We start from the raw sequence: 24,738 nt of genomic DNA, 5'->3' as shown, positions 1-24,738 counted from the left end.
AAGCCTTATTCTCTGCCTTTATTTGCATAATCCATAGTAAAACATAACTAAATTATTGGTTAATATCATTTAAAACCAACACTGAGTTCTGATGAGAAGACATGGGACAGTTTCTTCCTTTCTTCTACTAGTCCTCTATTCTTGCCTCTCTTGGTTACAGATATTAAGCATTTTCTTTGTTGGCATCTTGTTTATTTTGTTTACCTATGGATGCCATGCCCTATTAGTTATTTCCATAATTCCTCACAGTCCAGCCACCGTGGCTGCCCCTTCTACATTGCTAATCATGACAGTAATTACGGCCTAGTCTCTGGTGGCTAAATGCTATCACCTAGCCTGACTACCTTTGGGCCCCCATCACCCCTATGAATATTAACAAGGTCAACTTTGAGTCCATCTTTTCTACCATCTGAGAACCACTGCAACTGAACTTGTTAGCATTGCTGGTGTCGCCTCACCAGCACATTCCTAATTGTTTTGGTAAATGCCATGTCCTTTGGGCCCTCCAAGGATCACAATCCTCTGATGGGACTTCCAGCCTTGTACCTAACAGCCATTCTATTATGTCTGCTTCTCTTGGCCTCTGTTCCTTAGCATTCTTTCTTCAAGCTTTGGTCAGGGCAACTCTGCCCTTGCTACTTTCTGAGTGTTGGTCCCTGCTTTTGCCAGGCTTCCAAGAACCACCCAGCTGTGAGTTTGCCCCATTCCCTGAGGTTCTTGCTAGGGGATGTGAAATAAAAGAAAAATATGGATTAGTCTCTGCCTCAGTTCCTGGCAGAGCTCCTCAAACCCTTGTAATCTCCTAAGTGACAACAGCACTATGAGCATCTTTTGTTCTGATATTTGGTCTTTGCCTTCAGTTCCTGGCATAGAGTACCTAAATCCCTTAGAATTTCCTGGGTGATAGGGGCGCCTTTTGCTCTAACGAGGCAATTCTTGGTGGGCTCTTTAATAGCTTCCAGATGGGGGGCAAGTCACCAGAAAGATCAAGCCATAATTAGCCTGGAATTTGGAGCCCCACTCCCTGTCCTCCAGGAAGAGGAGAGAGGGTGGAGATCGAACTAATGGTTGGTCATGCCTACATGATGAAGCCTCCAAAACATCTCAAAAGCACTGGGTTCAGAGAGCTTCCAAGTTGGTGAACACATCTATGTGCTGGAAGGGTGGCACATCCCAACACCCCAGGACATCGCCCCTGTGCTTAGGATCCTTCCAAACCCCACACAATGTAACCCTTTGTCTGCCTGTTCATCTGTTTCCTTCATCACACCTTTTATTATACAATAAACCAGTAAATGTGTTTCCCTGAGTTCTGTGAGCCAGGCTAGGAAATCCCTGACACAAAGAAGAAGTCACAGGAAACCCAGTTTACAGCCAATCAGTCAGAAGTATGTGTGACAACCTAAGGCTTGCTGATTGGTGTCCGAAGGGGGGCAGCCTTCTGACATCTGATGCTACTCCAGGTAGTGTCAGAACTGAACTGAACTGACACCTGGCCAGGGTCACGGAATTGCTTTGTGTGGAAAACCTACATATCTAGTGTCGGAAGCGCCGTGAGTGTCGCAGTAGTGTGAGAGAGGAAGAAACATCGCGTGCCCCCTGCAGAGGTGCTAAAGCCCACATGCTGGAAAAATGCCCCCAAACCAGTGAATTCTTGCTTTTCTGGTTTCATATTCTTTCCCCTCATCAGTCGGCCTCAAAATTCATTCCTTCTACCTGACGTTTTTCCAGGTCACCAGAGTTGAAGTCTAGTAACTGAGCTGCTACCTGTGCAATAGAGGGTGCCTACGTCACCCTCCTAGTGAGGGTGACCTGTTTATCCAAAGTCTTAAAACTTTGCTGTAATACTTGCTTTGGAAATTCAACTTTCACGAATCTATCCTAGAACAATAAACAGAGATTTATGCAAATATTTAGGTACAAATATGTGTAATAAACCATTGCTTTTAATAGCATTAAAATATGTATAATATAATTAATTCTAATAAAATGAAAAGAAAAGCAGGAAGATAGGCAGGCAGGCATGAACACCAAAAAGGAGGAAAGGGAGGGGCACCTGGGTAGCTCAGTCAGTTCAGCTCAGGTCATGATCCCAGGATCCTGGGATGGAGCCGGGTGTTGGGCTCTTTGCTCAACGGGGAGTCTGCTTTTCCCTCTGCCCTCTGTTCCCCCTGCCTTGGGCTTGTGCTCTTGCACTATGACTCTTTCAAAAAAATAAATAAAATCTTTTTAAAAAATCCTCCTTCCTTCCACCAAGAAGTGGGAGTATCTTGTCGCATATTGAGTATGCGACAATAGGAAAAAGTTAAAGAAATTGTGTTACATACCAACACAGATACACAATATTTTTCAATTGTTAAATGAGACTATATGATGGATGGCAAGGAAAGATATCCAGGACAATTAATTAGATGAAGAAAGAAACTGAAAAAGACTACCAGGATTCTCATTTCTGTTTATTTGTATACTTTTACAGAAGCACAGAGAATGAGCTAGAAGGATAAGCACTAAACATTCAACAGCAATTATATGGTGGGGAAGCGGATGGCTTATAGATGATTTTAATTTTCTTCTTTTTATGCATCTATATTTTTTAAATGTTCTGTAATGAACCTATATTACTATTATAAAAATTTCCTTAAAATCTTCTGTTGAATCAACAATCCACTTCTAGGAATGTTTCCTAGGAAAATAACCAGAAGTGTGCTCAAAGACTGGTTAGGATGATCAATGCAGCATTATTTATAAGAGAAGGAGAATTGTAAATAATACAATTATTGCAATTATTCCACAATAAGAAAATGATTAAACAAATTACGGTATTGAGAATACAAATATTTCTCTTTTTCCTAGAAAAGTGCTTACTGTTCTGTGCTCCTGGTAACAAGTGCTGCTATAACTAGTTTTAACACCCTTCTATGATTCAACACAACTTGTTTCAGCAAACAAGCTCTGGCTAACCAACCAATAAGTGACAGTCTCTTATGACCCAAAGTCAGCCAATCAGGACAAAGTTAGGCCAATAAATATGCTTCTCAATGCCAACCAATCAACAGTAGACTCACTAGAATAGCCATGTTTCTGGAGTTGATGTCAATCTATTTATGCTCCTGAAAATCTGCCAATCCCTGAACTCCACATTTCCCCAAAACCCTATATAAAATCATCAGTCTGTTATGATCCTTGAGATTGTGGCTGGCCAGCACATTTGCCCCTTACTATATAGCAGACAACAAATTCAACTTTGTATTGTGCTGTGTTTTTTGTGTGTGTATTTACTTTAGTAATAAACTCAGCTCTGTGTGTGTGTGCATGCACCTGTGTGTCTGTCTGTGTATACTCACCTTGAGAGAGCACACACACATATATACATAAATACAGACCTATGATGGAATGCCCATCCATGTTTAATGCATTCGTTACAAATTTTATTTTCAAAGACATATACTGGCAAGTAAAACTGTTCAAAATTTATTATGCAGAAAAGATGAATACAAAACTGTGTATTGTATGATTCTAATTAGAGAAACAGAGATGAAGGGGGAGGAAGGGGGAGAGACAGAGAGAGAGAGAGAGAGAGAGACTAGAAAGAAAATACACCAAAATGTTAATTAAAAGTGATTCTATGTGGATCGTGAGATTCTGGGTGACTTTTTTCGTCTTTATTTTTTTTTTCTTTTCTTTAAAAAAAAATCTATGATGACACTTGGCACTTTTACAACAAGGGAGGAAGATTGTTTTTGAAAAAAACATCTTGGCTTAGCACTATAGCACCAAATCAATTAATTTTAAACACCATCTATAAAGTTTAGCACCTTCTTATGTGTCCTTTTTATAAGATTCTTTCACTGACGAAGCAAGCCCTGTTATGTATGTAAAGGTCTAAATTCAACAAATATGTGGCCTCTGTGCCAGATACCACATTAGGCACTCAGGTACGAAGGGAATGTCCCACCTTAATGATATAAATGATGTAACACTTCCCTGAAAACCTTGTGGTAAAGGGCATTTTCGTAAATGGCCCTAGCATCTGAAATTATGCTTTTGCTTTTAGACATGTTCAGCTGCTTGTTATTAGTGCAGACCATCAGCGTAGCAAGGGAAGGTAAAAAAGAGAAATACAGGTGTTTGTTAGGACTGGGAATAATGGTCTATGAAATGTGGAACAATTAAAAAATGGCAGTAGTATTAGAGAGGGAAAAATAAATTGTAATTTCTCCTATGGTCTTTTTCTTTATTTTGGAGGAAGAGAGCTTTAGCTTCTTAATAAAAACTGTGTCAATGTCCTAATTGCATTTAATGAAGCCATATGTCTGGTGCTGAGAATGTGGAAAGATGCACTAGAGCCTTCTGGTCTCCAACTCCTAATTCATGCAAGCAGCTCTTAAATGGCTAAGAAATGATGATTGAATATTGTGAACAGGCACAATAGTTAATCTCGTATGAATAGGCAGTAGGAGGGGAATGTGTTTGTCTTGGGTTTGTTAGAAAGGTTTTCATGATCAAACACTGAAAGAGGATTTTCCCCATTTTCTGCCTGCTGACAATGCATCACTGATAGTTTGACTTAATGAGGTTCTTAGGTTTAATAAAATAGGAAAAGGCAGTGAGCCATTTCCCAAAATGACTTGAAAGAAATATTTGGCAAAAATAATTGAGATTCAGAGATTACCAGTACAAAGAACTCTATCAGTTTCTCCCATACCAGACTATGCCCACTTGCTCTATGCTTCCTGCTGATTTTAGAATTTACCCCCATTTGCTGCCAGGAGGGCAGCATCCTCCCTTAACAGAGGCCATTCTTCATAAACTATAAGATGCTAAGGAATTAATCACAATTTCAGTGGGTAAGAAGTAAATGGAGAGTCTGCACAACCCTTCATAACGATATCCTAGCCTACCTTTGTAAAATCTGCTGGAATTTACATGGTGCTTTCATAAACCGTTAACTCATTCAATTCTCACTCTAACCCTGTGAGTGGGGGACTGTTACCCTGGCTTTACGGCTGAGAAAACAGGCTCAAAATATGTAAGTGAGTTACCTGAGGTCTCACAGTGAGAAAATGCTAGAATTCAGACCCAGATCTGGTGTTTGATCCATTCTATCTGAACTACTACATTTAAAGGAGCAGAGAGGACCATTCAGATCTGAGGTCTGAGGACCTAGAACCCTGCCTCTTGTTAGCAGATGACGTGACACGTCAGTCAACCTCTCTGAACTCTACTTCTTGCACTGAAAAAAAAAAAACAGAATTAATCATGCCAGTTATCAACTTATTATCTCTTGGCTCCAAATCCACCCTTCATTACCATGCTAAAAGATGAGACTGGAGTTTGGCTATTCAGGTCTCCTTACGCCACAGACCAATAGCAGATAAAGATGTTGCGCCACTGGCTGAATCATTGATCCCAACTGCCAAGGGGAAAGTGAGTTGTTGCTACACAGTATGGGCAAGGAAGACTGTCTGGAACACAGAGAATTCTCTAGAGTTCTTGATACTTCGATGCTCAATAGTAAAGGTTAATAGAAAACTATAGAACCCAACAAGCAAAAAGCAGGAGGATTGTGGACTCAGACTCTGAAGTAATGAAGGTTTGGGTCATTTCACCAGGTAGAGAACCCTGACCATTTAAGATTCTTTCTGAGGGTAAAGGGCTGTCTATCTGGAGGCTGTAAGGGAGAATCTGCTTCATTGTCTCTTCTATTTACTAAGAGCCACCCACACTCCTTAGCTCATGACCTCCTTCCAGAAATGTCATAACTCCAATCTCTGCTTTCATCATCATATCTCCTTTTTTGAGTAATCTCTACATCCATCATGCGGCTTGAACTCATGACCCCAAGATCAAGAGTCACATGCTATACTGACTGAGCTAGCCAGGCACTCCCATATCTCCTTTTTTGACTTTGACCTCCCTCTTCTAAGGATGCTTGTGATTACACTGGGCCTACCCAGATAACCTAGGATAATCTCCCCATCTCAAACTCCTTAAATTCATCACATCTGCAAGATCCTTTTGTCATGTAAATTTCAAATTCACAGGTTCCAGGGATTAGAACACGGACATCTGTAGGGGGGGCCATTATTTAAACTACTACTGAACTATAAAAAAAAAAACAAACAAACCAAAACCCTGTCCTTCATTATTATTGTGTATATTGTGTTACAATATTACAAATACTATTGTAATAACAATAATGAAAAATTTGAAGTTACCTTTTCAGTGGAACTGTTTGTCTTCTGAGTAAAAATACCTCTAATTCAGATGTTTTCCATTTTGCTTTACTCTAGGTAAGGAAGGATATTGGAATTCAAACACATTTGTTTCTTCTGCAGAAATGATACTGCTCATTCTTTTCTTAAAATACACTCACTTTGAGTTGTATGTGGCTCTCTGAGCAGTGTGGAAAAGTGAAAAAAAAGAACAAGAAAAGAGGAAGATTTGAGCAAGATGCAGAATAGAAGGTGGACAAAAATTCAGAAGCAGTTTGTCAGTATTGCTTCAGAAAGGGAGGGGAAAAAAGGAAAAAAGCAAACACATACCCAAAATATTTGCCATTCTCATAAGATGGAACTTAAGTGAGAGAAGGGTGTAACCTCTGGCTTGGAAGGTGCCGAGGGCCAGGGAAAGCTTCATTTAACCACATTTCAAGACAATACAAAGCAAATGAGTGTCTCTGAAAGTAAATGGCAAAGGGGATTGATTTTTAAATTACTTTTAAATCATAAAATACCACAATTGTAACAGCATTTTGGGTAGTCATCCGGCAGTATACCAGGAACTTTACTGGAGAAAAAAATCCAGGAAGACATTTCATGAGAAGCACTCATTAATGCATATCTCTGTTGGATTGGATTGGTCTATTGACCTTAGTAACTGAGTTTTCACCCTAGAAAAGGATTATTTGTGAAAGGTGGGCATTTGAAAAGCCTGCCTTGAAAATCTAGTAGAAAATAGGACATTTTATAAATGTTTAAAACCATATATAAAAGATGGCAGGCTGAGAGCGGACTTCAAGATTCTCTGCAACTTTGATAATTGGAAGCTTTAAGAAACACCCATCTATTTCTCTAAGCAGGTTGTGTTTTTCTCAAAAGGGAGAGGCTTGAATCCAATATAAATTTTCAACATTTATGTAAGAGTTCTTTCTTTTTTAATGGAAATTGAATCACTTCTGGGTGAATTATCAGAAAATCCATTTCCCGAATGCCAGTTTACAGAAATCCAATACGCTCAATGACAATTTACCAAAGGAACATCTCCAAATTTATTGAATTTTCTGATTTATCAAAAAAAAAAACCTTTAAAAATTTCAATATTATTTCTTACATTTCAAACGTTAACATTAAATTATCCCAAACAAATGAGAAGGGTATTATACAATCCTGACATATATTAAATGCTGCAAGTTTTCATTCTTTCTTTCTATAAAAAAAAAAAAGATTTCATTTATTTATTTGAAAGAGAGAGCATGAACAGGGAGAGCTGCAGAGGGAGAGGAAGAAGTAGACTAACCACGAAACAGGGAGCCTGATGTGGGGCTTATTCCCAGGACCCTGAGATCATGACCTGAGCTGATAGCAGATGCTTAACCCACTGAGCCACCCAGGCACCCCTGCAAATTCTATTTCTAACCATTAGATACTATATACAAAAACACAGTAGCAGTTTGCAGAAAGATTCAGTGTAGTAAAATGAAAATTATTCAATTGCATGGAAAGAATGCCTAGAAGGAGTCAGCATAATGTACTGTATGATTAATACTTTAAACTTGAGTTATCTTAACCCTAAATATGAAATTATAAAAGAAGAATTTTAAAAGGGGTTAAAAATCCTAAAGAGATTAAAAATGGAGAAATGATCTGGAAAGTGACAGGATCAATTACATCACCTAATAATTTCAAGCTATAAATAGCTGAAAATAAGAAACGTTGATCTGTTACTTGAAATAATAATGGAGAAAATATCTTAACAGTGCAAAAATATTAGTAAATATTAAATAGTAATATTAATAATTAAATATAAATATATAATTATAATATATAATTATATAATTATATATTATAAAATATAATTAAATGTAAATAATATTTAATATTAGTCAATATTAGGAAATAAAATTATACTTTCAAAATCTCATTAACAAGCATTAGGAATCAATGTAAACATAAAACAATCTTGAGATGTCAGCTATGGATAATTTTTTATATTAAATGTATTTATAGAAGACTAAACCACTCTAAATCAGGAGTGGTTGACCAGCTGACCATTCAAAACATGCTGCTATGGAGACAAGACAGAACCAGTCAACAAAAACTTCACAGGAATCTTCAAAAGCTGTTAAAACTATCACATCCAATTTGAGATGCTGCAAAACTGGACTAATAAAATCCACTACATATTGCTCTAAACTTTAGAAATATTTTTTTTTAAAAATTAGGTTCTAGTCAATGAGTAAATTTATTGAGTGGGTCACCTCAGTCAGTCCATGATTGAAATCCACCCAATGGCTTCTCATTCCTCAGAGGAAACCAAACTCTTGGACTGGAGTCTCCCTCAGTCTCCTAGGTCTCCCACAGTACATTCCCGTACTTCTCAATTCTCATCTAACCTTGAGCCTGGTAGTCTGGCTTCTTCATGTCTTAAAAATTTCATTTCTCTTCTTTCTGGCTTCATGACCTTTGTTCTTGATCGTTGCCCTGCCTGGTAGAGTCTTTTTTGACTTCTTATGACTATCTCCTTCTCATCTTTCAGGTTACAGCAAAAAAAAATGTCATTTCCATGATCACTCTGTATAAAGTTTCTTTCCCCAGTTACCCTCCAATCAACCTCTTCGCTTTAAAAAAAAAAAAAAAAAAAACGAAAAAAACACAAAAAACTATCACTATTGGAAACAACTGGGCTTGTTTATGTCTTTGCTTGCTTATTATCCATGTTCAGTAATGGAATGTAAGCTCTATGAGGATTAAAGTTATGCTTCAAACCTAGCACCTTTTCCAGACACACAGTACAGACATTGTAAATATTTGTTGAATAATCAAAGGACAAGTCCTTTTGTATTTGGGAACATACTTCTTTTTTATTTTAAAAAAATCACTTGGCTGGGTCTTTTAGTAATGTGAAAATAGAGCAAGGAATTTTTGGAATGGAGACTTTTGAGACAAAGAATCTTGGCCAATCATCCATATCCACGTCCAAATGAATGGAAGGTTTCCTTTCCACTTGAGGATTGTTTCCCTATCTCATGGAAAACTACTTGACTTTTGAACGTACTGACTTCAGGGATTTGGAAGGATCTCTAATAGGCTGTCTATGAAGGGTCCATGGAAGAATGACTCACCTTGTAAAAGCTGTCACAGAAGACAAATCTGTGACAGTGTAGGACATGGATCAGCATAAATCAACCAATGGCTCATCTGGGAATTGTGTCTGCTTGTATATATCAATACCTTCTTTGGGAGGCTTGGTTCCAAAGCATACTTTAAAGACAACAATATTAATCCTTGGAATTGCTTCAGAGGAAGAGATGAAAGGAGTGCCATCACTTTTGCAACCTGTGTGCCCCAGGCAACCTCTCTGACTGTTTTTCCTTCCCACTGAACTCTTGTTATTGAAGAAAAGCTAATTAGAAGTCAGAAAGAGGTTAAAGTTCCCCCAAAGACAGCATTTCAAACAGAAAATTGGGGAAAGTTTTCCAAGCTTGACAATAAGAAGGGTTTTAATAGCTATTAAGGTGACCTCAAGTTCACCTTCAAACAAAATTTTGAGGAAACTGGTGTAAGCCTCAATCTATTTTTACTCAATGAACTGAAAGAAAAAAGGGAAAGAATCTAGACAATGTGTTGCCTGTCCTGGGTAAATCAATACGAATGCTGCTCTTTTTCGAAGGCTTGTGTGAGCTTAATGATCATCAAATCCTGAGCTCAGAATTCAAAAAATATATGTATATAATTATTGCAAATGTCACTCAGAAGCACTAGTTTAAAATAAAAGACTCAATGAAAATGCATGTGGCAAGCTGACTACAAATTATCATACACATTATTACCATCTATTCAAATATTTATCTTTCCTGGGTACTATAAGCCCAGGGGGATTGGTAATGAGATATTGAGCCTTTTGCCATTAATATTCCATCTCAAATTGAGCCCAGCTTTACAGGGAAAAAAAAAACCCACATTGTTGTCATCTCAGTTTTCACTGGCTGCTCTTTGTAAAGGGGTAAAGACACTGTCACAATTGGCTCTACAGGAAAATTGCAAAGTTGAGGTCAGTTTCCACTCTCATTTCACTCTTCTGTGCCTCTCGTTTCCTTAGGTCTTCCTATTATCTATCCACATTCTGGGAGTTTGCAGTGTACTGTACAAGGTACTCCCTTTGCTGGGACCTTTACCTTCTTTCCCTCTGACCCATCTGAATATGCTCTCTCTGCTCTTATGAAGGCAAAGACACTGAAGGAAAACAAAATCCTTGTATTGTGGACTGTGTCCCTCAAAACCTTGGAAATAAAGTCACCTTCTCAGAGTTAAACTATAAATGAATTCCTAATGGATCAATGCAGAGATTAGTAAGTATCTTAACAGGACCAAATGGTTCCCAGGGCAGTAAGAACAGACATTAATCAGATTAAAAATATTAATACATATCTAAATAATGGGGGAAGGGGAGGATTTTGTCAGCCAAGGAGGTAGAAATCACTTGCCAGAGATAAGATTAGCTGTGTCATCTAAGCAGATTGTAGATGGGGCCCTTTCTTTTTTAAAGATTTTATTTATTTATTAAGGAAAGAGGCAGAGAGAGAGGCAGAGACATAGGCAGAGGGAGAAGCAGGCTTCCTATGGGGAACCTGATGTGAGACTCGATCCCAGGACCCCGGGGATCATGACCTGAGCCAAAGGCAGATGCTCAACTGCTGAGCCACCCAGGTGTCCTGTAGATGGGGCCCTTCTCATTGCCTTCTTATTGTAGTCCTGGGTGGATGCCACCAAATGTCCAAATTATAAAACTTCTGCCTCCCATGCCCACCATCCAGCTTATTCGATTCTTTCCAAAAAGTGTCTAATAACTTGATTTCCACACTTGATCTTAGCCAAAAGGCCAAGAGGCGATTGATAACTTGATTTTCCCATGCAGCTTGCCTACATGGAAAAAAAAATGCATTGATCAGGCCAACAAAAATATCCAGCATGTCTAATAATTATTTTTCATATTAAAAGTGTATAAGCAGGTGCCCTGATTGTATGATAGTGTGCCGTGAGCTGTACAAGCACATCATCTCTGGATCTCCATGAAGTTTCTGAGGCTACTAGACTAGTTTAGAAAGAATGCCTCAATGGGATAGCCCACTGTGGTACACTGTGAGGGGCAGGTGACAGGACGTCACACAGTCTATAATCATAAGAAATCATGAGATTGGGGGATCCCTGGGTGGCGCAGTGGTTTGGCGCCTGCCTTTGGCCCAGGGCGCGATCCTGGAGACCCGGGATCGAATCCCACATCGGGCTCCCGGTGCATGGAGCCTGCTTCTCCCTCTGCCTGTGTCTCTGCCTCTCTCTCTCTCTCTGTAACTATCATAAATAAAAATAAAAATTAAAAAAAAAAAAAAAAAAAAGAAATCATGAGATTGGGCAGCCCGGGTGGCTCAGCGGTTTGGCGCTGCCTTCGGCCCGGGGCCTGATCCTGGAGACCTGGGATCAAGTCCCACATCGGGCTCCCTGCATGGAGCCTGCTTCTCCCTCTGCCTCTCTCTCTCTCTGTCTCTCATGCATAAATAAATAAAAATCTAAAAAAAAAAAAAAAAGAAAAGAAAAGATAAAGAAATCATGAGATTTCTTATGCACACTGTTATGGGTTGAATTGTTCCCCACTCCCAATGGTATGTTGAAGCCCTACCCCAAGTACCTCAAAATGTGGTCTTATTTGGAAATAGAGTAATTGTAGATGTTAAGTCATTGTAGATGTTAAAGTGAGGCAATACTGGAATATGGTGAGCCTTAATCCAACATCACTGGTGTTCTTATAAGTAGAGTAAAATTTGGACACAGATAGAGACACAGAAGAAAGACGACCATGTGAAGATGGAGGCAAGACTGGAGTGATGCTATCACAAACAGACAACATCAGAAGCCAGAAGAGGCATAGAAGGATCCCTCTCCAGATCCTACAGAGGGAACACAGATCTGACACCTTGATTTTGAACTTCTAGAACTATCAGAGAATAAGTTTCCTTTTTGTAAAGCCACATAGCTTGTGATAACTGGCTATGCACCCCCAGGAAATAATACACATATTTAAGAAGAGAGTACCTAATGGCTTCAGAAGCCCATGGTGTACAAAATGAAGGTGTATAAAGTTTATAGGAGGAAGCAGTCTATCGGAACTAGGGCTGTGTCTAAGGAGAACTTTGAGGATAAGAGAGTTGAGATGGAGAAGTTGGGGAAATCCTCAGTTAGAGGTAAAATCTCAGAGCAAGGAACTCATCAGGGCTGCCATTTACCATGACTAGATGGAATAAGGGAACCAGGAATTGGAACTTAACTGTTGTTAATATCTGTTTTTTGTGTGTGATTAGCAGGATAATCCTTAAAAGCTACAGAAGTAACAAGAGAGAGTAGGTGGGAGGGGCTGTGGTTCCGAGATTGAGGTAACTGGGAAGACCATTGCACCCTGTAGCCTGGTTTGGGGAGACGCCAAAAGAAAGAGATCATGGAGATTGGAAGAGAAAACAGAGTATTGTCTCCCAGTCTCCCACTTGGCTGGTTTCCTGATAGGGGGTCCTGGAAAACCACTTGCGAATGCCTCAGTTGGACAGCCCACTGACACTTCACTTACCTCATGGGCCCTTCTCTTCACTGCCCAAGTCTTACCGGGAGCTGTAACTTATAGAATTACTCTCTCCATTTCTCATGCCAGAAATCTAAAGTCATCTTCAATTTTTCCCTTTCCTTCACTTTCTCATCCCCTTGTATCAGGAAACCCTGGATTGATTATCTCTTAATATATCTCCTTTACCACGTCTCTGCCCCTTACTGACCAGTCCCATTAGCCCTTTGCGCCATCATTTGCCTGCACAACACAATGGCCTTCTTTTTTTTTTTTTTTTAAGATTTTATTTATTTATTCTTGAGAGAGAAAGAGAGAGAGAGAGAGAGAGGCAGAGACACAGGCAGAGGGAGGAGCAGGCTCCACGCAGGGAGCCCAACGTGGGACTCGATCCCAGGACTCCAGGATCACACCCTGGGCCCAAGGCAGGAGCTAATCCACTGAGCCACCCAGGTGTCCCCACAATGGCCTTCTAATTGGTCTCCCCACTTTCAGTCTTTCTTCTCTAATACATTCTTCACTCGCTAGCAAAAGTGATCTTGTTAAAACGAAAATCTGATTAGAAAATTCCCCTGCTTAAAATCATCCATTCACTGAGAATAAAACCCCACTTTTTATAATGGCTTACAAAATATTTTGCTCCTATACCCTGTATCTCTCTCTCTCCTATTCCTTGGTTCTATCTGCACTGTTCTTCCTTTAGTTTCTCTACCTGATACTCTTGCCCACCACAGGGCTTTTGCACTTACAATTTTTTAAAGGTGGAATCTTCTACCCACAGTAGCATGGCTAGCTATTCCCTATCCTCAGTTTCAGCTTAAATGACTCCTTGGAGAGGCCTTTCTTGGCCACCACCCATCTCTATTAATCTTAATATCTCATTTTTTCTTTCATAGTAGGTATTATAACTTGCAATTACTTGATATCTCCTCCTTTCCACACACATACACCTCTCTCTCTTTTTTCTTTGTCTCCCCCAAAAAAATGTAAGTTCCATAAAACTAAGGACTATAATTAGTCCTGTTTACCACTGTATTCCTAGTATCTAGCACAGAACTTATTTATTTATTTTTATTTTATGATAGTCACAGAGAGAGAGAGAGAGAGGCAGAGACATAGGCAGAGGGAGAAGCAGGCTCCATGCACCGGGAGCCCGATGTGGGATTCGATCCCAGGTCTCCAGGATCGCGCCCTGGGCTAAAGGCAGGCGCCAAACCGCTGCGCCACCCAGGGATCCCCTAGCACAGAACTATATAGTAGTTGCTCAATAATTATTGTTTGGGTGAATAAATATTTAATGCAACCACAATCCAACAAGGCCCCAGGACTGGAAGTGGAGGGGATAGTAAGAACCATTTGCTGGGAGGAGGAATTTTTTTTTTTTATTTTTTTTAGGATTTTTGTTTTATTTATTTGACTGAGAGAAGGAGAGCACGAACAGGGGTAGGAACAGGCAGAGGGAGAGGGAGAAGCAGGCTCCCCACTGAGCAGTAAAGCCAATTTGAGGCTTGATCCCAGGACCCTGGAATCATGACCTGAGCTGAATGCAGATGCCACCCAGGTGCCCCAGAAGAGGAATTTTTAAAATGTGTATATGATAGTTAATTTTATTTGTCTACCTGACTGGACCAAAGTGTGCCCAGATATCTGGTTAAACACTGTTTCTGGACTTGTCTAAGAGAGCATTTCTGAATCAGATTAGTGTTTAAATTTTTTTCTTTAAGTAGTCTCCATAATCAGCATGGAACCCAACGTGGGGCTTGAACTCACAACTCTTGAGATCAAGACTTGAGCTGAGATCAAGAGTTGGATGCTTGGGAGGCCTGGGTAGCTCAGCAGCTGAGCGTCTGTCTTTGGCTCAGGGCATGATTCTGAGTCTGGGGATCAGGTCCTACATCCAGCTCCCTGTGAGGAGCCTGCTTCTCCCTCTGTCTCTGCCCCTCTCTCTGCGTGTCTCTCATGGATAAATAAATAAAATCTTAAAAAAAAAAAAAGAGTCAGATGCTTAACTGACTGAGCCACCCAGGCACCCCTGCATCAGATTCATATTTGAATTGGTAGACTGAGTAAAGCAGGTGACCTCCCTAACGTGGCCAGGCATCATCCACTCTGGTGAGGACCTGAATAGAAAAAAAAAAGTCAGAGGAAGGAGGAATTTCTCCCTTTTTATTCTGCCTCATTTCTGCAGCTGAGACATCTCATCTCATCCTCTGTCTTGGATTTACATCATCAGCTCCCCTGGTTCTCAAGCCTTAAACCTCAGATTGAATTACAGCCCTGGCTTTCCTGGGTCTGCAGCTTGCAGATGGCAGATGGTGGGACTTCTCAGCCTCCATAATTGCATGAGCCGATTCCTCTTACTGAACTTCCTTTTATATCCTGTTGGTTCTCTTTCTCTGCAGAGCCCAGGCTAATACAGTGCATGAAGGATAATTTCACTATGACAGTAGCTGTATTTCCAATCCAAAATGCCGGGGGAAAATATTTTACTTAAATAGTGTTCATTGGGGCGTTATTTATAATAGCAAAAAATTTAAATAGTCTCTTGGCTACAAGTGGAGAAAAGGGCATATTTACTACTAGTCACCATACGGAACTTTTAAAACTATCAAAAAAGATATGTAGAAGCAAATCTCGATGTGATCTTTATCTGTGATGTTAATCTGTCAAATAAAAGGTCAAGTTGTGTGTGTGTGTTTTGTCTTTGTGACTTAATGGAATAACGAATTTGTCTTTAGTTAACAACAATATTGTGCAAAAATCCCGATGAAACCGAAAATTTGAAAATATCTTTCACAAAAAAATATAATTGTATCCAGAAGTTTCCAGAGGATTTTAGTGGCCCAAACTCCTTGCGACTGCCTTGTAGGAAGGAGAGCCTAATGGCTCTAAGTTGCCCTGGAGGAGTGGTTCTCAGAGTGTACTCCCCAGAGCGGCAAATTCTCAAACTCCATCTTAGACCTAATAAATCAGGAACTCTGGAGGGGGCGATGGATAGTGCAGAGATCAGCAATCTGGGTTTTAGCACTTTCTCTGAGTCATTCCGACACATGATAATTTTTGAGAACTAGTGGCTTGAGCAAAGGCACTAGTCTTCCTCTGGATCCAGACCAAGTAGAACAGGTTTTCTCCACCTTGGGCATGCCCCAAATCCTGCCAGGAGTAGTGAGATTGTGTACCCCATAAATTCCCACATTTGGTCAGGGATCCCCTCCTTTCTTCCTCACTGGGTTTTAGGAGGATGAGAATCCATAATAAGTTTGCTCTGCTTTATTCCTGCTCTGTGAATGTGTCTCTGGGTAAAAAGCCACTTATTTAGGGGAATAAGCTGCTTTTCACATCTCCTCTGGAACTAGAAAACCACTTCTTAGTCTAATGCACTTCCTGTATTAGGAATTATATTAGATGGAAAAAACCAGCTCAAGAGTCCCCATCTGTCGCTGAAACAGAGACTTAACACACTCCCGTTATCCTTTATTGCAAAGGAGAGCACAGAATCCCAGAGAGCAGAGGCCTCTGAGGTTACAGTTTGTAAGTGACAGCCCCCAGGGTTTGCTGCTTCTAATTGTACATTAGGGCTGTACTCAATTCAGTTGCCCTTCGACTTCCAGACTTACACAACTCAGGGCTCTACTTTTCACATGTATGTACTAGGGCCTCAGGAGCAGTGTGAATATTCAGACAGTTTTCTACAGATCGAAAAAGCCCTACTAAGGGGTTCGAGCAGAGAGCATAGCCTGAGCCAAGCCCTGACTCCTGGCTTAGGGCAACATCCACCACAAGAGATTCCTTTACAAATATGGAGACCCTTCTGGGGACTCTTCCAATACTGACACCTGAGCCACACCTGAGACCAATTCAATCAAAACCCCTGAGAATGCGGACTGCCATCCATGTTTAGCTATTAACGTTCATCAGGAGATTCTAATGTGCAACCAGAATTAAGAACCACTGTTCAGAATTATTTCCAAGATTCCTTTACCATGTTATTTTTTTAAATTGAGGTATAAGTGGCATAGAGCATTTATCAGTTTCAGGCGTACAACATAATGATAAAGTCACCAAAATAGTCTAGTGAACATCTATCACCATACATAGTTACAATTTTTTTTTCTTGTATTGAGGACCGCACTATTATTTAAGTGTCTAATCTTAACCTTATCATCAAAGAGACACTGGAGATATGCTAAAAAATTGAGATTAATATAGTCTGGTCATCTCCATACCAAAACAGCACTGGTTGATGAAATTAAATATTTCATCCAACACTGTCTGAGCCATCAATTCAATAATGTATTCCATATGATCTTAAAAGCAAAATCTGTTTTAAAGATAAAGATTATTTCTATTTCTATACCTAAAGACTGACTACTGAAAACTGAAAAACTCAGTCGCTTGTTTTGCAAAGCAATGAGATTTGGGGGTAATCAGGGAACATTTTCTCCTTGTCTTGGCTTTCCAGCCGTAGCTTATAAAGTAAGAACTTCCAGGCTCTTGGAAGTATTGGCTAGAAGCTTCTGCCTTCCTTCTTCTGCTAGCTCCTTCCATGGAGGGATTGCTAGAAGAGTGTTGAGCTTATTGGCATCCATCTTCTCCTAACCAGCCTATCCAGGCATACATACTCTTCACCTTAGATGACAAGCACAGGGCAAACCCTGGCCTGCCGAGAGTCCTCCCTCTTTGTGCAGCTCAGGAAAGAACAGGAAATCTGACTTCATCATAGGTACTATCAGCTTATTCTAATCCAGCTTTGCTGGCAATAAATTTTATATCTTGATCTTCATTTGACCTCTGGGTCTATTTCTGAACTGATTCAGCAAAAGAGTAAGACTAATTAGCCCACTGGAGCCCTAACACGTTAATCTCCATGACCAAAATGACCCACACAACTATCCTATTTGTGGTGTTTCCACTAAAGTCGTGCTACAGAGTTGATGCACTCACTGCAACATTATTGCTCCAGCTTTCAATCAAACCAACTGGTTTTGGCTGAGAAAAACGTTGGTGGATTAGGAGAGTCTGGGAAGTATTGGTCATTCTCATTATTCTCTTGTGTTGATGAGCTGAGGCTGATTAATTCAGTAGAAGGCTTCTTTTGTCATGTTTTGTAATGATTCTAGGATAAACACCGCCTGAATTGATTTATAGCTCTCAGGAATTGACAGAATTAGTTTGTGGTTGTTTTGAGATGGAGTAGTTAGGATTGGTAGCATCAGGATTATATAGGAGTCTTCATAACATTTACAGTCTGAGTTTCATTATTGTTATTGCTATTGGAAAGACATATCTGTTACTGTTCTTAGAACAGGGCTAGGTTCAGAAGTTTTGGGCTTATTGATAAGGACAACTAATTTAATCTTTTTTGTACTAAGATGTTTCCAGTTGTCAAATAAATTTTTACTGTCAAATAATCTTATAATCATTGTTACCATGGCACTTAGGGTACTCACTAACTATGAAACTAGTAGAATATTAATGAAAATTTGTGCCCAGGGATCCCTGGGTGGCGCAGCGGTTTAGCGCCTGCCTTTGGCCCAGGGCGCGATCCTGGAGACCCGGGATCGAATCCCACGTCGGGCTCCCGGTGCATGGAGCCTGCTTCTCCCTCTGCCTGTGTCTCTGCCTTTCTCTCTCTCTCTCTCTCTGTGTGTGACTATCATAAATAAATAAAAATTAAAAAAAAAAGAAAATTTGTGCCCAAATCCATAATGTGAGAATTTCAAAACCATACATAACAAGCCTAGATGACGTAGGTACAGAGATAGATTGAATTGAAGATACTACCTTGATCCTAAAAGCCACAAATTGATATTTAAAATAGCTATTCACTTTTCTTCTGAAGAAACTGATGTAATTCTAATGCTTAACTGTGGGCTCGAGTTTGGATCTTATGATGGAGCTCAATTTTCTCAGATTTTGAATCCGGAGGACGTCACTCTGAAGAAAATTGAATGTTTTCAGCCACAATAATTGGTTAAAAGACATTTCTGGGAAGAGAATATATTGATAGAATTATGTAGTCAAAGATTTAGGTAAATTTATGGGCAAAAGACTCTTTAATGTCCTCAGCGTACATGATTAATAATTTAGAGTCAAATTTAGGGGCACTCCACCTAGAGAGAATTACATTATCCAATTTCTGTTAGGTTATCCTGAAGTGTAAGCTGCAAGCTTATTAAAAATAAATGAGGTAATCAGACAAATTCTATGACTATGCGTGAGCTCCTCATTAATGTTTCACTAGACAGCATTAAGAAAGAACTAAATAGACTGCACTAGATTTAGAAGTAATAAATGGACTTCAAAAGCAAAGCAACTTAATGACCTTCCAGTAAACATGAAGACTTGAAACAGAAAGGATGAAGGATTTAAGAAGCCTATCAGCTACACTTTTTGGCTGCATCTACAATGGAAAATATACAATAGAGTTTGATCAATTAGCTGCTTAATTTGTTGAATCAAGAGGCCAGGTTTAAATATTACTTGGGAGCTGGAAATCACTGACTGGACTGTCATTAACAGGTTAAAGTGCCTAGTTCTCCTTTCACTAAGTGCTGTTTGAATACAGCATGGTTTCTCAAGGGCAACACTACTGGCATTTTGGCCTAGATAATTCTCCATGGCTGGGCACTGTCCTATGAGTTGGATGTTTAGTGGCATCCCTGACCTCTATCCACCAGATGCCAGTAACATTGCTCAGTCGTGGCCACCAAAAATGACTCCAGACATTGAGAAATGTCCCCTGATATTTGTACCCCATGCTAGAGAGAGGAGGCACACCTGTTACATAGAGGTAGAGGACTCCAAGAATACAAATAGCACCTTTCAAATCAGAGTGAGAGGTTCCAAACAGCATTAAATGAGAGGATTAACTTAAAATTATTTGAACAACTTGGATTTCACAGGCAATTAAACTAGTTAATTCAGATAAAAATTTCTTCTCTGAGACTTATCGGGATTGGCATCAACTCAGTGATCTAACTGCTAGGTATATGTTTTATTTTGACTTCAGGTTTTGGGCCCAGAAATACCTCAAGTGCAATGATCAGGACTAAAAAGCAGGTGGGGCAGTGCTTATCAGCATGATTATATTTCTTGGGCCTTGTTACTGTGCACACACATCCTCCTGCAAGAGTTTCTTCTGCTGGTTTCTGGTGACTTGGTTCTTACTCTGGTGTCTACACTGCCCCTCTCCCATCCCATCCCTGCCTTAGCAGATAGACCATCCCACCTTGGCTTACCAAATGGTTTGAGATTAAACATATGTACTTTAGGGCCAGATAAAACTGTGTTTGAATTTTGACTCCATGTTATATCAGTCTGTCATCATGAAAAAAAAATGGGATCAGTTATAATAATCCTTCTAAGGTTGTTGAAGCAGTTACATGAATTGGTTAGGACATTAATGTCTGTGCCAAAAATAGAGACCCAATTACAATGCTAAAATAGGTAAGGATTAGTTTTTCATGTAGAAATTCAGATGGAGGCAACCCTGAGCTGGTATGGATGCTCCAGGTTGTCACCAGGAACCAACACACTTCTTTTATTTCTACTCTGTGACCTTCAGTGAGTGATTTCCAACTGCCGGGTTAAAGGATGGCTGTTGGACGATTTCCTCATTCCCAGCAGAAGAGCCCAAAGAGTAAAGGTACTTTTTGGAAAGTACTTCTCGGTAAGTTATTTTTATTCTCATTGGCCTCACATGTGAGAGGCAGGTACGGTTGCCCCCAAGAACACAGCAGGTAGAAGCCCAGGTTTCAAGAATTCAAGTCAAATATTTCCTCTTAGAGTTAAGGAAATACAAATCTTCAACATACAAGGCTGTGTTACTTTATCTGGAACAACCAAAGTGGGGACACATACAATAGGACACATAAGCAATACTATTATTGGGGGGGGGGGAATAAAGGAAATTTTTACATTGATCAGGTAATGTCCTTAGCAGTTTAAGTGGAATATCCAATAAAAATGTATTTTCATCTATGTGGGAGAAATGCAAATTATTTGAAGTTTAGAATAATTGGGACTTTTTCTTCTTTTCCCCAGTGCCATTGTAATGTGAAAAGTATAACATTTAATAAGTACTGATACCATTCATCATAAAGTACCATTCCTTTTATTTTTCTCCATCTATAGAAAGAGAAATCTATGCCTTTGTGTTAATGTTTAATGATTCATTGTCTCATCTCACGCTTGTATTTTGCCCTTTAGAAAGAAAATGCTAATTAAGTAATAAATGAGGTATCAGGGAATTTCCTAAGTATGTACTACTCAGAATAGCTATAAATCTGTGCTTTATAAAACATAGAATAAGTGTGGTAGCCATCTATCCAGCAGTCATTCTCCCCATCACCTTGACTACTTCTTGTCTTCCTTGGTACCTGAAGTTTGTTCAAGTATTTACCTTTCCACATATTCAGTCCCAGAAGGGAATCACTGATTCACTACTGTAACTGGTTGCTGTAATTCCATTACTCTTGCTAACGATTAGTGCAGTATGGGCACATGATACCCAATTAGTCAGCTGGGATTTTTCTTCTTTAAGAGATACAGATAAGAACTTGCCCTTTTGAGGGTTTGGATGTTGTAATGTGAAGACACAATGCAGCCATTTTTTTTTTTTTTTTTTTTTGGCTACAGAGAAAGATGTTGTTGATATATTTTTGAATGGCATCTCAGAAAGTTGGAAGGTGCCCAGACCTTGATAACATCCTTGAACCTCTGAAACAACCCTGAACCAGCCTAAGTTTATAGGATAAAATTTACTATTTGAGCTCCCTGTTTGGAGGTGTTTTGTTATTTGCATCTTGACTCTTGAATGACATAAGAGACTTTGCTGTGGTCTCTTATGTGCTAGCTGCCTATACAATATCTGTTGTCCATTGTTTCTTATTAACAGAACCATGATTGTGTTCATGGTAGCAGCTGACCACATTTCCCAGCTTCCCTTGAAGCCAGGGCTCAACAGAGATGTAAACAGAAATTGATGGGTTTGTCTTCTAGGATTGCTCCCTAACAGGCACTAACTCAATCCAGATGCTCTCTTTTTCCCTTTTCCCTTCCCTCCTTTTTCTTGCCAGGAATGTGGATATAAAGGGTGGTACTGTAATAGCTAAATCTGACTGTGGGTAGACTTTAAGGATGAAAGATACATACAAACGATGGTAGAGAAGGAAGAAAGAAGGAGCTATGGTCTCTGATTGACCCCAGAAATGCCATGCCAGCACTGAACTATCTACCTTTGGACTTTTTCTTGTTCAAAGCTATTCTTATTTGGGGTTACTGATATATACAACCAAAACTAATCCTGACTGTTGCAGCTGCTGAATGGCATCAAAAGTGATACTTTTTGGAAGAAATTAAGAAAGAAGCAGAAGTCTTATTTCGTAGAAGACAGATTTTTTTTTCAAATTTAAAAATTGCCAATGAGTTATTTTGAAAGATCAAAGAGTCCCTCAAATTGTATTTAATAATTCTATTAGATTTTTTTTTACACAATTATCCTAAAAAATATTTTCTTTTGAAGCTGGTTGAGAAAGCAAGGAATAGAGACCATTATAATGCTTGTTACTATGTTTCTGCGAATGCCCAGAAAGGAATCCAAAACTGGGTCACTAAATTCATTCAGCCTGCACATATTTATTGAGCACATAAAAAAGAAGAGGTACTGTTAGGCACTGTGTGTGTGTATGTGTGTGTGTGTGTGTGTGTGTGTGTAAGAGAGAGACAGAGAGAGAGATATGCAGGGAGGGGCAGGGATGGAGAGAGGGAGGAAGAGAAACAATCAGATGTAGATGCTACATTCATAGAACAAAATGAATGTTTACTGGCAGGAAAGAAATTGAAAAAGATGATGCCATTTAAAAAAAATCAAAAATCAAAATACAAATGATTGCCAAAAGAATGCAAGGAAATAAGCCAAAATGTTAAAAGTTCTATGTCTTACAGTTTTCATTTTCTTCCTTATATTCTTCTCATGTTCCCTGTAAAGAACATGGTCTTTTGTCAGAAAAAGTCATAAAAATATTTTATTTTAAAAATCTAGTTGTTATAAGCAAGGAATTTGAAGTTGAAGTCCTCCACCCATCATGTCCTGGGAATTCTCAGTTTTCTGCATGTCTCTTCCTCAGTGGCTGCTTAAAATTCTTTAGTTGATCAGAGTGGCTTTAGCTGAAGGTTTTGACCTTTATAAAATGAAGATTCAGTGGAAGGTCAGTAATTCTTAATCAGGAATCTTCACGGTCTTTTAGGAAATAAGTATTCCTGTTCCCATTCCTAGCAATTCTGATTCACGAAGTCTGGAGCAGAACTAAACCACTTGAATTTTTATTCCTCAGGTGATGCAGATGGGCACCATGCACTGAGAACCATTGCTTTAGGATGTTAGCAGTCATTTGCACCATAGTTTAAATGAGGATCCAAAGAAACGTTTGATAGGGAATGAGGGAACATAACAAGGGCAGTTGTACCAACACTGAAGGGACAAGGCCTTCAGCACTGGAGAGAAGCACAGAAACCTCCAACTTCACCATTCTCCCAGGACCTTGCACTAAGGTTTTAAAGAAACAGAATGTATGAAAACAGATGCTCTAAGTATCCAACTTACTAGGATAATGAATCAGCTGCGCCCTTATCTCAGCGAGGTAGAAATGAAGATGCCATGAAGAAAGGAGAGATGGTTTGGAACTTCTGATACACAATATGAAATCAGCTTGAGTGTGTCTCATTTTGGAAGGCTTATTACATCATGGCCAGCGGTCAAGAGAAGGTCACTGGAGACAAATTCCAGAGGGTGTGATCTGGGTATGTCCAGATATCATTAAAAATTGGGAGATGGTGTTAAACATAGGACACTGCTTCCTTAGGCGATCCCCAGCTGGGGATCATCGCTGCTTGGACACAGAGCCAAGTTCCGCTCCGGGGTTTGCATAAATGACTCTCACTATGAATGGTATGCATACATGCCAGGAGGGGTCTTAATCTCTGTCTTTGTTTATCACTGACAAAGGAAGATAACTATAGGAATAATTTTTCTCTCTCATATCTTGCCAGAACAAAATAAGATCCATCATCAACCCTAAATAGCCAGTTGTTTATATTGGTAATTTTTTGAAAACTCTTAAAGCTCCACATTCTGTTGTGTTACAGTAATTTCTTCCTCAATTCTTAATTAGAGTACTAATTGAAAGTACTACTTGAAAAACGAGCATATTTTTCTTGCAAGTAGAATGATAATAAATCTTATAAATTTAAACCAGGAATCAAAGACCCACTGAGTTAGGAGGAAATCAAAAGACTGTAAAATGTATCACATCATTTTCCCCTGGGCCATTTGATTCTTCCAGTGTCAGGCTCTGCCTACTATCTTGTCCTGGTGGGCTGAAGGATGCGCGTATTCAAGATGAGGCATTACATTCTACTTAATAATTATACACATAAAATTTTGATGCTTAGGGACTCCTGGGTAGCTCAGCAGTTGAGCATCTGCCTTCGGCTCAGGTGGTGATCCTGGGTCCGGGAATCGAGTCCTGTATCAGGCTCCCTGCAGGGAGCCTACTTCTCCCTCTGCCTATGTCTCTGCCTCTCTCTCTGTGTCTCTCATGAATAAATAAATAAAATCTTAAAAAATTTGTTTTGATGCTTATAGACGTTTAATGCATTGGAAGGGAAAAGACTTTTTATTTTTTAAGGTTTTATTTATTTGAGAGAGAGAGAGGGAGATAGTAAGTGAGGGAGTGTGGTAGAGGGAGTCTTAAGCAGACTCCATGCTGACCAGGGAGCCCAATGGGGGGCCTGATCCCATGATCTATGGGATCTTGACCTGAGCCACAAACTGTGCCACCCAGGTGTCCTGCAAAAGCTTTTATTTGGGCCTTTAGTTCATTTATCAGCTTCTAGGACTTATCCTCTTAG

The 24,738-nt window shown here is 39.5% G+C and overlaps 1 long non-coding RNA gene across 1 annotated transcript in view; it reads right to left on the bottom strand.

The window, feature by feature from the left end:
- LOC140620830 (uncharacterized) overlaps positions 1–24,738 on the bottom strand; it is a 144,340-nt gene that overhangs the window by 25,756 nt on the left and 93,846 nt on the right. The gene's annotated exons all lie outside the window — the stretch shown is intronic.

The sequence above is a fragment of the Canis lupus genome, chromosome 29, assembly GCF_048164855.1.
Source record: "Canis lupus baileyi chromosome 29, mCanLup2.hap1, whole genome shotgun sequence".
Taxonomy (NCBI): Eukaryota; Metazoa; Chordata; class Mammalia; order Carnivora; family Canidae; genus Canis; species Canis lupus.
This window is presented reverse-complemented; position numbering and strand designations above follow the sequence as displayed.